A 10,466-nucleotide genomic window follows, 5' to 3' on the forward strand; every position below is an offset into this window, starting at 1 on the left:
AGCAGCGCGACCCCACGGTGCACTGAACGCACTCAAACAGAACCGGACGCAGACACACGCTTTCAGCCCAGGGGAAAAACTGGCAGGGTCGGAAAAGCAAGCAGCGCGTGCGGGAGCTCAGAATGCGCCCTGCCTCGGCCCGAGACCCCGCCCCGGCCCGGCCCCGCCTTTTTGTCTGCCTCACCCCTCCCCGCCCGGCACGTACTGGCCCCGCCCTTCGCGCGGCGTTTTTTGTTGACCCGGAAACGGATTCTCCGGAGCCAAGGTCCGCTCGGGTGAGTGCCCTCCGCTTTTTGTGGCCAAACCCAGCCACGCAGTCCCCTTCCTGCGCCATCCTCCATACCCGGGGTCTGTGGGTCTCCGCGGACGTCACAGGCTCGGCAACAGCCCCACTGTAGGCGGGGAGCCCCGCGACGCCCTGAAATGCTCCGAAGCCTGTCGCTCAGCTGCCAGATCTGCGTCTGTGTCCGGTTCCGTCACTGAGGTCGCCCCGTCCAGCCCTTCTACCGTAGTTCTCTTCACCGTCCGCCCATCCTATCGCGCGCCGCGTCGGGTCCCCATTCGGCACATGGCTTGTCTCCCGTCGTCCCCACCCTTGCCCCTCTTGGCAGCTCAGGGCAGCCCTGGGATTTGGCAGACGCCAGTCCTCCCTGAGATGTCTCCCCATCCTTCCCTCCGCCAGGCCCTACGTCTCCGCAAACCCCCCGCTTCGGGGTGACCGCTTCAGACAGGAAGCTGAGTCCGGGCCTGGGGTAAGGGACCTGCCCAATCCTGTGACAGCCCGCGTCCTTCTGACAGTCACCTCCCACTAGCGGTGACCTTCCCGGTGCCCCACTGAGAAGTGGGCTCTTCCTTGGCAGGGGCTTCTTCACTGTATCGCTGTGGATGTCGAGGTGGGGCAGGATCGTGAGGAGAAAACAAGAGAAGAGGGAGGTAGGGCCAGCGAGGGACAAAAGGGGAGGGAAATTTAGATGGGAAGTGGATGGGTGTGAGGAATTTGAACAAACACTGAGAATGAAGGAGAGTGACCTGAGCAAGTAGTAGTGGGGTAAATTGAAATAGACAAAACGGCAATCAGCAGAGATGTGGAGGACAGAATACAGTGAGGGGGCCCTGACTGTCAGTAGCAGAGGGGACAACAGAAGCCTAATTCTCAAATTCCTTAGATGATTTTCTGATTTCCAAATTAGTTTCCCTTTGAAATTTGTTGTATCAGGTTCAGTTTATGAGGCCTCAATACTTTTCAGTCTTAATTATGTATTGAAAATACTTTTTGTTTGGTAAATACTTTTACATTAATTCAGTGTGCACTTTGTAAGAATATTGATGATTTGAGTTAGTTTAGTTTTCAACATCTTCCTCTATTCCTTTATATGATCTCTGTATTTAATGACTGTAGGATAAAATTTCCAACTAAGTATAAATATCAAGTTTTCTTTGTGCTGTTTTCTGCAATTATTGAAGGATGGGCTGAATTGTCCTAGAACTTTGTTCCAACAGATTCCATGTGTTCATAATGAATAAATTGCTCAAAGATATTTCGAAAGCTCACCTTTTACGTTTTTTATTGCCAATAATTACATCTTTTTAATTTTTATATTTTTGGATGACTTAATGTGATGTTCTGGAAAAGACAAATGCTTTTAGTCAATATGATTAAAACCGTGAAAGACAAATTGCTGTTACTTAAGAGTGTGAAATTTGATCTCAAATCTTTAGGGGGCAGGGATGTTAAGGGAAAACTGCCACTGTCGCATCCAGATCATGTCATTCCTGTTAAGCTGGTGCTGGTTACTGTCTACTGGCTTCTGTTCACCTTTCCACCTGCCCCAAGACATACACATAGTGACATAAGGCAGTGGATAGGGAAAGAGCAAGACTTTTTAAAGTAAGCACAGAACAAAGGTGTCTTTCTAATGAGGAGGAGCTGTTGGTTCCGGGAAGGAAGCTTGGAGGAGAAAGGGCAATAAGATTTGGGTATTCAGGATCCAGAAGTGAGAGAGAGCTTGGGAAGCTCAGGAACCGGAGAAAGAAAAAGCATTGCCCATTCTCACCCATGACCCTGTGCTCAGCAGGTACTAGCAGAGACTTCAGCAGGAACCAGAGAAAGAAAAAGCATTGCCCATTCACACCCATGACACTGTGTTCAGCAGGTACTAGCAGATACTTCAGGCTCTGTGACTAAAAGGGATCAGACCAGTTCATATACCCACAGCTGCCATGTAAGGATGTGTGTGGACTTTACTAGGGAAGAAGGGTGTTATGAAGGAAGGGGCAGAAAAACTCACCTGTTGGTCTCCAGGTAGAAGTTTATTGTCCCGAATTCCTGGAGGTTCAGTGAAAAGCAGAAGACTGTCTTTTTCACATGTTGAGTTATGCCCCCATATATGTGGTTGTGGTAAAGAAAGAGGGTATGTCGATGGGAAGTCCTGAAATGCATGTTCCTAACATTCAGCAGGGACTTCTCAAGACACATCTTGCCTTAGAAAGAAGCTCAGAGAAGAAAAATGGAGAACAATTAGATATGACATTTTCACTGGAAAAAGTCATATTATTCACTGATTGTTTTGTCATCTCCCTCCTTAAATGTTGTTTTTAGGATTTCGTAATATCTGACCCTGCCTAACACATTTCCTAACTCACTCATAGCCTTCCCTTAACTTCATCCCATCTTCACAGTATCACACTGTGACCCAGTGATTTCTAACTTGTGAAGTTCCATTCGGGGGATCATATGGGAAGGCCTTCACACCCAGACATGGTGTGGAAGTGGGCCACATAATGTCAGTGAGGCAAGTATGGATCGTTTAGGGATGATGCACTGTCAGATCTTGTTGACCATGATTAGAAACACTGTGCATATTAGTAGTGAATTAATGTTGGGAATACCTGACAAATCCTGGAAAAGAAGATTAATGAGAGGAAATTTGTTCTGCCCAATTGTATAATGCATTTGAAGCTTAAAACAATGAATCAGTATTGATCTAGCCTCAAAATATTAATGATTTGGATTAGAAGGAAGACTTTAGAAAATGATAGCTATGACAAATTAAAGTAGCATTTCATCCACACGATGGAGTTTGTTTATTCAGTAATTGCTTTAAGAATGGAATCAACGTAAGTGTCTAACAGGAGGTTATTTTAGAAATTGTTCACAGCACGTCTGTTCCAAGGAGACCTTGATGTTCATAGATTTGTAAAGAATGCTGCTTACTAGCACACTGACTTATCTGCAAATGTCTGAGGGTTCCTCCACTTGGGTAACTTGGGGGTTTGATCGCAGAGTAAATAAATGGTACATTTTATATTGTAATATAGCAAGATGCAGCCCACAAACTGTAGATACTCTTAACTACCACATAAAGTTCATCTACTACTTTAACCAGAACTTGATACTGTATGTATATTTTTTGTAGATTTGGATAAAATGACAATTCATTATTATTTCCAGTTCACAAAGTAATTGTGAGGCTGAATACATTTTATTATTTTATAGATGTATGTGTAAAATGAATTTTTCTGCGTGACTCATTTTTGATGTATTTTAGATGCTATTTTATATTTTGTAGTTTAATTGTATGTACACACACACAAATACACACTTAGGTGTCTTATTATGTTTCTGTAGCGAAACCAAAATCCTTCCTTCATGCCGTTTGACTTTATGTTTTCCTCAGGAAGGCAGGACCTATTTTATATGATAAAATATTATGTTTTATTGAGTCCACTTATGATATTGTTTAATATTATGAATATTTACATGACTTATTTTAAATTTCCAACTAACATAGATTTACATGAAATTTGACATCTTTATTTTTTTCTTTTCACAACTATTTTGACTATATCCTCACCAAAAATCAAAATTTAGACAAAATTGGCTTTTAGACTAATTCTCATTTTTTACATGTGAAAGACTACATGTGACTTTTAAGTCTAGCTTGCCCTGAGTTTGCAGTCACCGGGGTTTTATGTCACTGTGTCCTCCAATTTAATAATATTATTTTCAGGCTATATTCATGTCATTTTAATGTCCTCATTAAGTTTTAAAATTTCTTTACATGGGCCTACAAATTTATTTCAAATGTTCCTCATAATATTTTGCTATTGTAAATAGAGACTGATTTTGTGTGTTTGCTTTGTTTAAAGATTAATGTTACTAAACAGGAAATACTGATTTCAGCTTATTCAGAATAGTTTTGCCCACTTTTTAAATGTTCTTATTAGTATTGATAATTAGAATGGATTCTACTTTTTCAAGTTTACAGTCACATCATCTGAGAATAACTACAGTCTCATGTCTTTGACTCCATTTTTGTAGTCCCTCTCCTTTTCCGTCTTGTTTTGGTCCCACCTCAGGCATCATGTGCAGTGGTGAATGGCATCAGCCCCAGCCAGCCTCCTTATTCCAGCCTTACCTTAAGTGGAAATGGTTCTTTTGTTAACTCTTCAATATATAGTTTAGATTTTATTGATTAAGAATAATTAGTCCTCACAATTCGATATGATTTTTAAAGATTTTAAATTATTTTTAAAGATTTAAATTATTTGAAAGTGTTTTTTCAAACGTCAGTTGATGTGATTGTTTTTAATCTTTAAAATTAATATGTGAAAGTAATACGTTTTCTAGTATGGAATTATCCTTTTATTATTGCAATTAACTCCACTTTACAATGCTCTGGTATTATTTAACCATACCAGTGATGGCCAGGTGACCAAAATAAATAGCCAAATGGCTAAAAGTGTATTAATGATTTTTGCAAATATAATTAATGAAAATTGTTGGTTAAAATTCTAGTTATTGTTGCATTTATGTTCATTTTGATTAGCATAATAAACTAATGAGGACAGGCTTATTTTTCTCCTTCAAAAGCATTTACATTACAAACGAGGTAGAAGTGATTTGACATGAACTCTGATGTATAACTTAAACATTAAAATTAGCTAATCAGATTTTTTCTGCTGATTACTGAGGGAAAGTTTTAACTCTATTTTCATGGAAATTAATCAATGTATCATGTATTCATGTTAGAATACAGTTGTTCTGATTTCTTAGATTTTGAATTACTACTTTTAAATAAATACAGTCTCTTTTATTTACCTGTGTTTTTTCTTTCCACCATGAGTCTTTTTGGTTTCATGATCTTGCTCTCAAAACTTTTAAACTATTGATTTCTGTCAAATCTGTTCATTCATTACATTATTTTATTATTTATTAAATTCTTTTAACTTTTTAACTTTTATTATTATGTACTGCATTTGTAACAATTTGGAAAGTCAAGTAACTACTGTTTTATTTTTCTTTATCTTGGTTTATGAGTGTTTTTAAAGTTTTACTTTCCTTGAAGATCACAGCTGTAGCCCCAATTCTATGGTTCTGGCTACTTTTATTTATCAGACTTACTAATATCATGAATGTAATTGGAATACTCCTTTGATTTTACTGATGACATATACCCACTAGTGTACTGAGATGGGGAAAAAAAGTCTTTACAACTCAGATAAATATAGAGTTGATATTTATTATTTATGTAAGTGTGATCTTGTTATTAAATTCCTCTATCATATTTATGGAATTAGCAATTTCTCTTTGAATCCAGACGTTTCTAGTCATGTGTATTTCCAACATATGTTTTTAGCCACATAAACTTTTTTGAATATCATATTTGGTGTTTAATTTTTCCTAGGATTATAGGCTGGACTCCAGATCCAAACTCGACATGTAGCAGACCCACTAAAAACATACATTAAGCCCCTAGCACTGTTTTAATCTCCGTGGCCTGGCTGAGCTTCTGCCATCTGTCCTCCTAGGCACTGTGAGGTCTGGACATCTCATTTGGCATAACTCAGCAGTGGCCATTGGTGGATCTCATCCTTAGTACTACTCCCTGCTGGCAAGGGTGGCCCAGGCCCACATAAGCCATTGCTGGGCTCCTTGGAGGACTTAGAGAATCCTGAGATTGCCCATGAGGATGGGCATGCCTCACAGTCTAGCACCCATCTTTACTGATGCCTGTAGAGATTTAGAAGCTCACAGGGGTCTTTGATGTCTTTCTTATGCCTCCATTGTCTGTAGCGTGACTCCCATACTCCTAAGCCAAGGTAGAGAATTTTGAGGAGGCTTGTATGGAGGTTTATGGTGACCCCCATGGTTCTGTGAGACTGGTAGAAGGCACAGACCCCTTAGACTTCTCCCCCAGAGGAATATGTGAGACTAGTGGAGGAAAGGAGAGTAATGAAGTATGCATTTAGCATCCCAGGCTATCATTGCACAGCTCTAAGGAGAAATACAGGGTGTCTTATGGCAACTGGCACAGCTCTGTGAGACTGGGAGATATTGAACAACCTTGAAAAATCAAGGAGATGTGACCCTACTGAAGGAACAAAATAAATCTACAATAATTGACCATAAAGAAATACAGGTTTTTGGCTGGGTGCAGTGGCTCACACTTGTAATCAAAGCACATTGGGAGGACGAGGTAGGCAGATCACTTGAGGCCAGGAGTTCAAAATCAGCTTTGCCAACATGGTGAAACCCCAGCTCCACTAAAAATACAAGAAAAAAAAATTAGCTGGGCATGGTGATGGGCACCTGTAATCCCAGCTACTCAGGAGGCTGAAGCAGGAGAATTGCTTGAACCAGGAGATGGAGGTTGCAGAGAGCTGGTATTGTGCTATTGCACTACAGCCTGGACAACAAGAGTGAAACTCCGCTAAAAAAAAAAAAAAAAAAAAAAAAAAAAAGAAAGAAAAAGAAATGGAGGTTTCTGAATTTCCTGATAAGAATTAAAGATAAATTGCCTTAAAGGAGCTCAATGAGCTGTGAGACAACACTGATAGACAAGTAAAATCTGGAAAAGAATACATGAACAACATGAGTATATCAACAAAGAGAAACCATAATAAAAGAAATGTAGATTCTGGGGCTGAAGAACACAGTAACTGAACTAGATCAATACAGGGTTTCAAGAGCTGACTTGATCAAGCAGAAGGAATAACCAGTGAACTCAAAGACCGATTATTTGAAATTATTCAATCAGAAGAGCAAAAAGAAAAAGAATCTTTTAAAAAGTGAAGAACCTCTGTCTGACTTTGCTAAAAATTGGAGGTTCCTAAGAACTCCTTCCCCGCCACCCCCCGCAAGGCAGACTCTTGCTCTGTCACCCAGACTGGAGTGCAGTGGTGTGATCTCGGCTCGCTGCACCCTCCACCTCCCAGTTTCAAGCGATTCTTGTACCTCAGCTTCCCAAATAGCTGGGATTACAGGTGCCTACCACCACGCCCAGCTAACTTTTATATTTTTAGTAGAGAGGGGGTTTCACCATGTTGGCCAGGCTGATTTTGAACTTCTGACCTCAGGTGATCCTCCCGCCTTGGCCTCCCAAAGTGCTGGGATTATAGACATGAGCCACCATGCCCGGCAAGAACTCCTTTTTATGTTAGATTTGCTAGGGTTTAGCAGCTCACAGAACCCAGGAAAACAGTTTGCTTAGCTGATTTATTACAAAGGACATTTTAAATATTACAAATGAACAGCCAGCTAAAGAGTTACATACAGCAAGTTTTGGAAGGGTCTTAGTTTTAGGAGGTCTGTCTCCAAGCAGTTGGCATGTACCATTCTTTCAGCATGTGGATGGCTCTTCACTCATGCAGAAGCTCTTTGAATCCCACCATTCAGGGATTTTTACAAAGTGTTCATCTAGTAGGCATAATTGTTATCAACTCGATCTCCAGCCTCTGCCCTTTACCAGAGGATAAATCATTAAAAAATTGATCCCTTTTGAGGTACAAGGATCTCGTCCTCAAGCTCCTCAGTTCCTTCCAGAATCAGCTTCCAGTTCAGCTGCAGAACAGGTTCTGGTGCTGGCTGGAGTAGCCCAGGCAGGTGCCGTCGGGTCTGAGTTCACACTGGTGCCCATGTGGTCTCCAGTTACGGTGTGGGCCGTGGGGTCTGAGTTCACACCGTTGCCCATGTGGTCTCCAGTTACAGTGCTGGCCATGGAGTCTGAGTTCACACTGGTGCCTGCGTGGTCCTCAGTTACAGTGCTGGCCATTTGTGCCTTTCTGGAAAGTTAGAAGGAGGAGCATTTCATCACCTCTCTGTCCTCCCACACCTGATCTATGCTGGGCCACCGTGAATTCTTCCTTTTAACTGTTTCTCTCATCACGGGCAACGCTGGTGTTCTGTGGTCAATGTTTGCCATTTCTGAAAACGGATTCTGTGTTTCTTTATATAATCACGTGGTCTCTTTTACGAATTTCGCTTTTCTTTAAGAAAATAATCGTGCTTTTATCTCTTCAATCTCAACTCTGTTCCCTGACACAGGCTCTTACCAGCTCGAAAATTAAAGGTAATCTTTGATTATACTTAATACTTTCTAAAGTTTTCAAAGGTTTATCAGCACGTGGGTTACTGAACATTGATTGTTTATTTAATGGAAAATTACATTCTAAGTAGAGTATTAGAGTGAAAATGATCTTTTGATTTAATTAAAATATTCAGGTAAAAATATTAAAATGCCTTCGCCAAACTTCATGCCTGTGTATCGTGAAAACATTAAGCTGCTCTCTGCTCCCGGGAATACATGAGTAGAGTATGTGTTTGAAAGCGTCATTCCAGTCTTAAGTTTTAGGTATTCTTAAAGGAGTTGGCTGGAGAAGTGACATTTAACATTGAGTGAACGTTTGACAAAGATTTGTCTCGATATAAAAATAGTTAAAAACAATGTTTAGTGTTTCCTGTCAGGGTTCACCCATTAAAGAATGGTCTTGTAAAAAACTCATCGAGAGTGTCGGCGCCCAGAGGTGCTACCTTGCCCACAGTTGTGTCATCTGCTCGCACCAGGCGACACGCCCAGCGTTTAGCTGCGCGTCAGATGTGGCCACGGGGCCACAGGACATCCCTGCGGACGGATGTTCTTATGCAGATTAATGAGGATGGAGACCGCTGCAGAACTGTAAGCCCCCCAGGGGCTGACGGAAGCCTGGGAATACCCGAGACACCAGAGTCGCTGCTGCCCTGGGTGGAAGGAAACTTGCCCTGGAAGATGGGAAATGCAATAAGGAGAAAGTACCAAGGTACATGATGCTGTGAAAATGGAGATGTTTTAATTAAATTAACAATTAAAATCATTTTAATTATGTGAATTATTTGAACTCATGTTAGTTCTTTTTAGGAAATTAATACTTAAAGCAAGTTTGTTTTCTGAATTGTTTGAATTAATTGAGTCAGCACAAGAGTTAGCATTGATATCTGACCCTCTTCCAGGGTTGGGGCAGAGGAGATGGGGGCAGAGGAGACAGGCCTCCCACCCGCTTTCCCCTGGAGCTCAGCCAGAATTTCCCATTGAGGAGCCCTCAGCTCCCCGAGAGCCAGGAGCTCTTGCGGAGAAGCCGCTGTCGGCATGCCACCCGCTTTGATGGCCCTGCGCTGCCATCCCTGCGCTCCAAGGGCCGGAACCTGCCACTGCCTGTGCCAGACGGGTCTCAGGGAGGTGCCAGCCAGGGGGTATGCATGGCGAGGCCTGAGCATCGCTGTCGGGATTCCGTGGCTGCTGGTTTCATTGTCTCGCTGTTTGTCCCCCTAGCAAGACTCATGAGGTTCCTTGAGGACAAGACCCCCTCCTGCCACCTGGTCTGTTTCCTGAACATTCTCTGCACTAGTACAGCCCCGGGATGCAGCCCTCGGGAATCAGGGTGTCGGCCATAGTAGGGTGGGTCGCTCTGCAGGGCACCATGATGGATGTTAGCCGCTGTGCTTCACTTTGGGGACATGTTTAAGTACAAAAGTAATTTTAAAATTTCAACATTATTTCAAGACAGCTGAGAGCCTATTAGCACAGAATCCCTTGTCTGAATGAAATCAAACGGTTCTTATTAATTATTCATGATACCATGAATATGTAGCCTTATTTTTTATAATTGCCAGTCTGTATAATTAACCTTTCATTTGGTTAAAGTACTTAACACTAAGTAGAGCTGTAATTTCAACTGTTTATAAAGCATATGGAAGAATGTTTAAATGTTTAATTAGAACCACTTTTTTTAGTTTCATAGAGAATTTTTTTTCTTGTCAACGAGAGTCTTTAATTATTTAAACCAAAAGAGAAAAACAGACCAGAAAAGAAAAACAACTAGTAAAGCTCGGAACTCCGAAGGTGGCATCATTCCGTTAGTCTCGGATTTTGCTTCCTGGGTTTGTGACGTGGTCAGAGTCCTTGTCTTTGATTTCCTAACACAAGTTGTTAAAGTTGGAAGTGAGTGTGAAATTGAGTTAGTCTAGCTTTATTCTTTCACGGATGAGAAGTGAATTATCCTCAGCAAGGTGGGTGCGGGCGTGGTCCCCGGGGGTCACTGTGGTGAACAGGCCGCCCTTGTGGGGAGCCAAGTTCGTCATCACTGGGACAGAGCCCAGGACACTTCCCCGGCTGGCCAGCCTCTTCCTAGAACCCCACACATTGCAAAGG

At 41.8% G+C, this 10,466-nt stretch overlaps 1 long non-coding RNA gene and 1 pseudogene across 2 annotated transcripts; both read left to right on the forward strand.

Moving 5' to 3' along the window:
- Positions 1–236: 236 nt before the first annotated feature.
- LOC144333291 (uncharacterized) lies at positions 237–10,112 on the forward strand. The gene is made up of 2 exons (XR_013401835.1): positions 237–275; positions 8,846–10,112. It is a non-coding gene; the product is annotated as an uncharacterized LOC144333291 (long non-coding RNA).
- On the forward strand, positions 424–1,538 carry LOC144333342 (uncharacterized; annotated as a pseudogene). The gene is made up of 2 exons (XR_013401922.1): positions 424–459; positions 513–1,538. The product of XR_013401922.1 is annotated as an uncharacterized LOC144333342 (transcript).
- Positions 10,113–10,466: the final 354 nt, after the last annotated feature.

The sequence above is a fragment of the Macaca mulatta genome, chromosome 12 (assembly GCF_049350105.2).
Source record: "Macaca mulatta isolate MMU2019108-1 chromosome 12, T2T-MMU8v2.0, whole genome shotgun sequence".
Lineage (NCBI taxonomy): Eukaryota > Metazoa > Chordata > Mammalia > Primates > Cercopithecidae > Macaca > Macaca mulatta.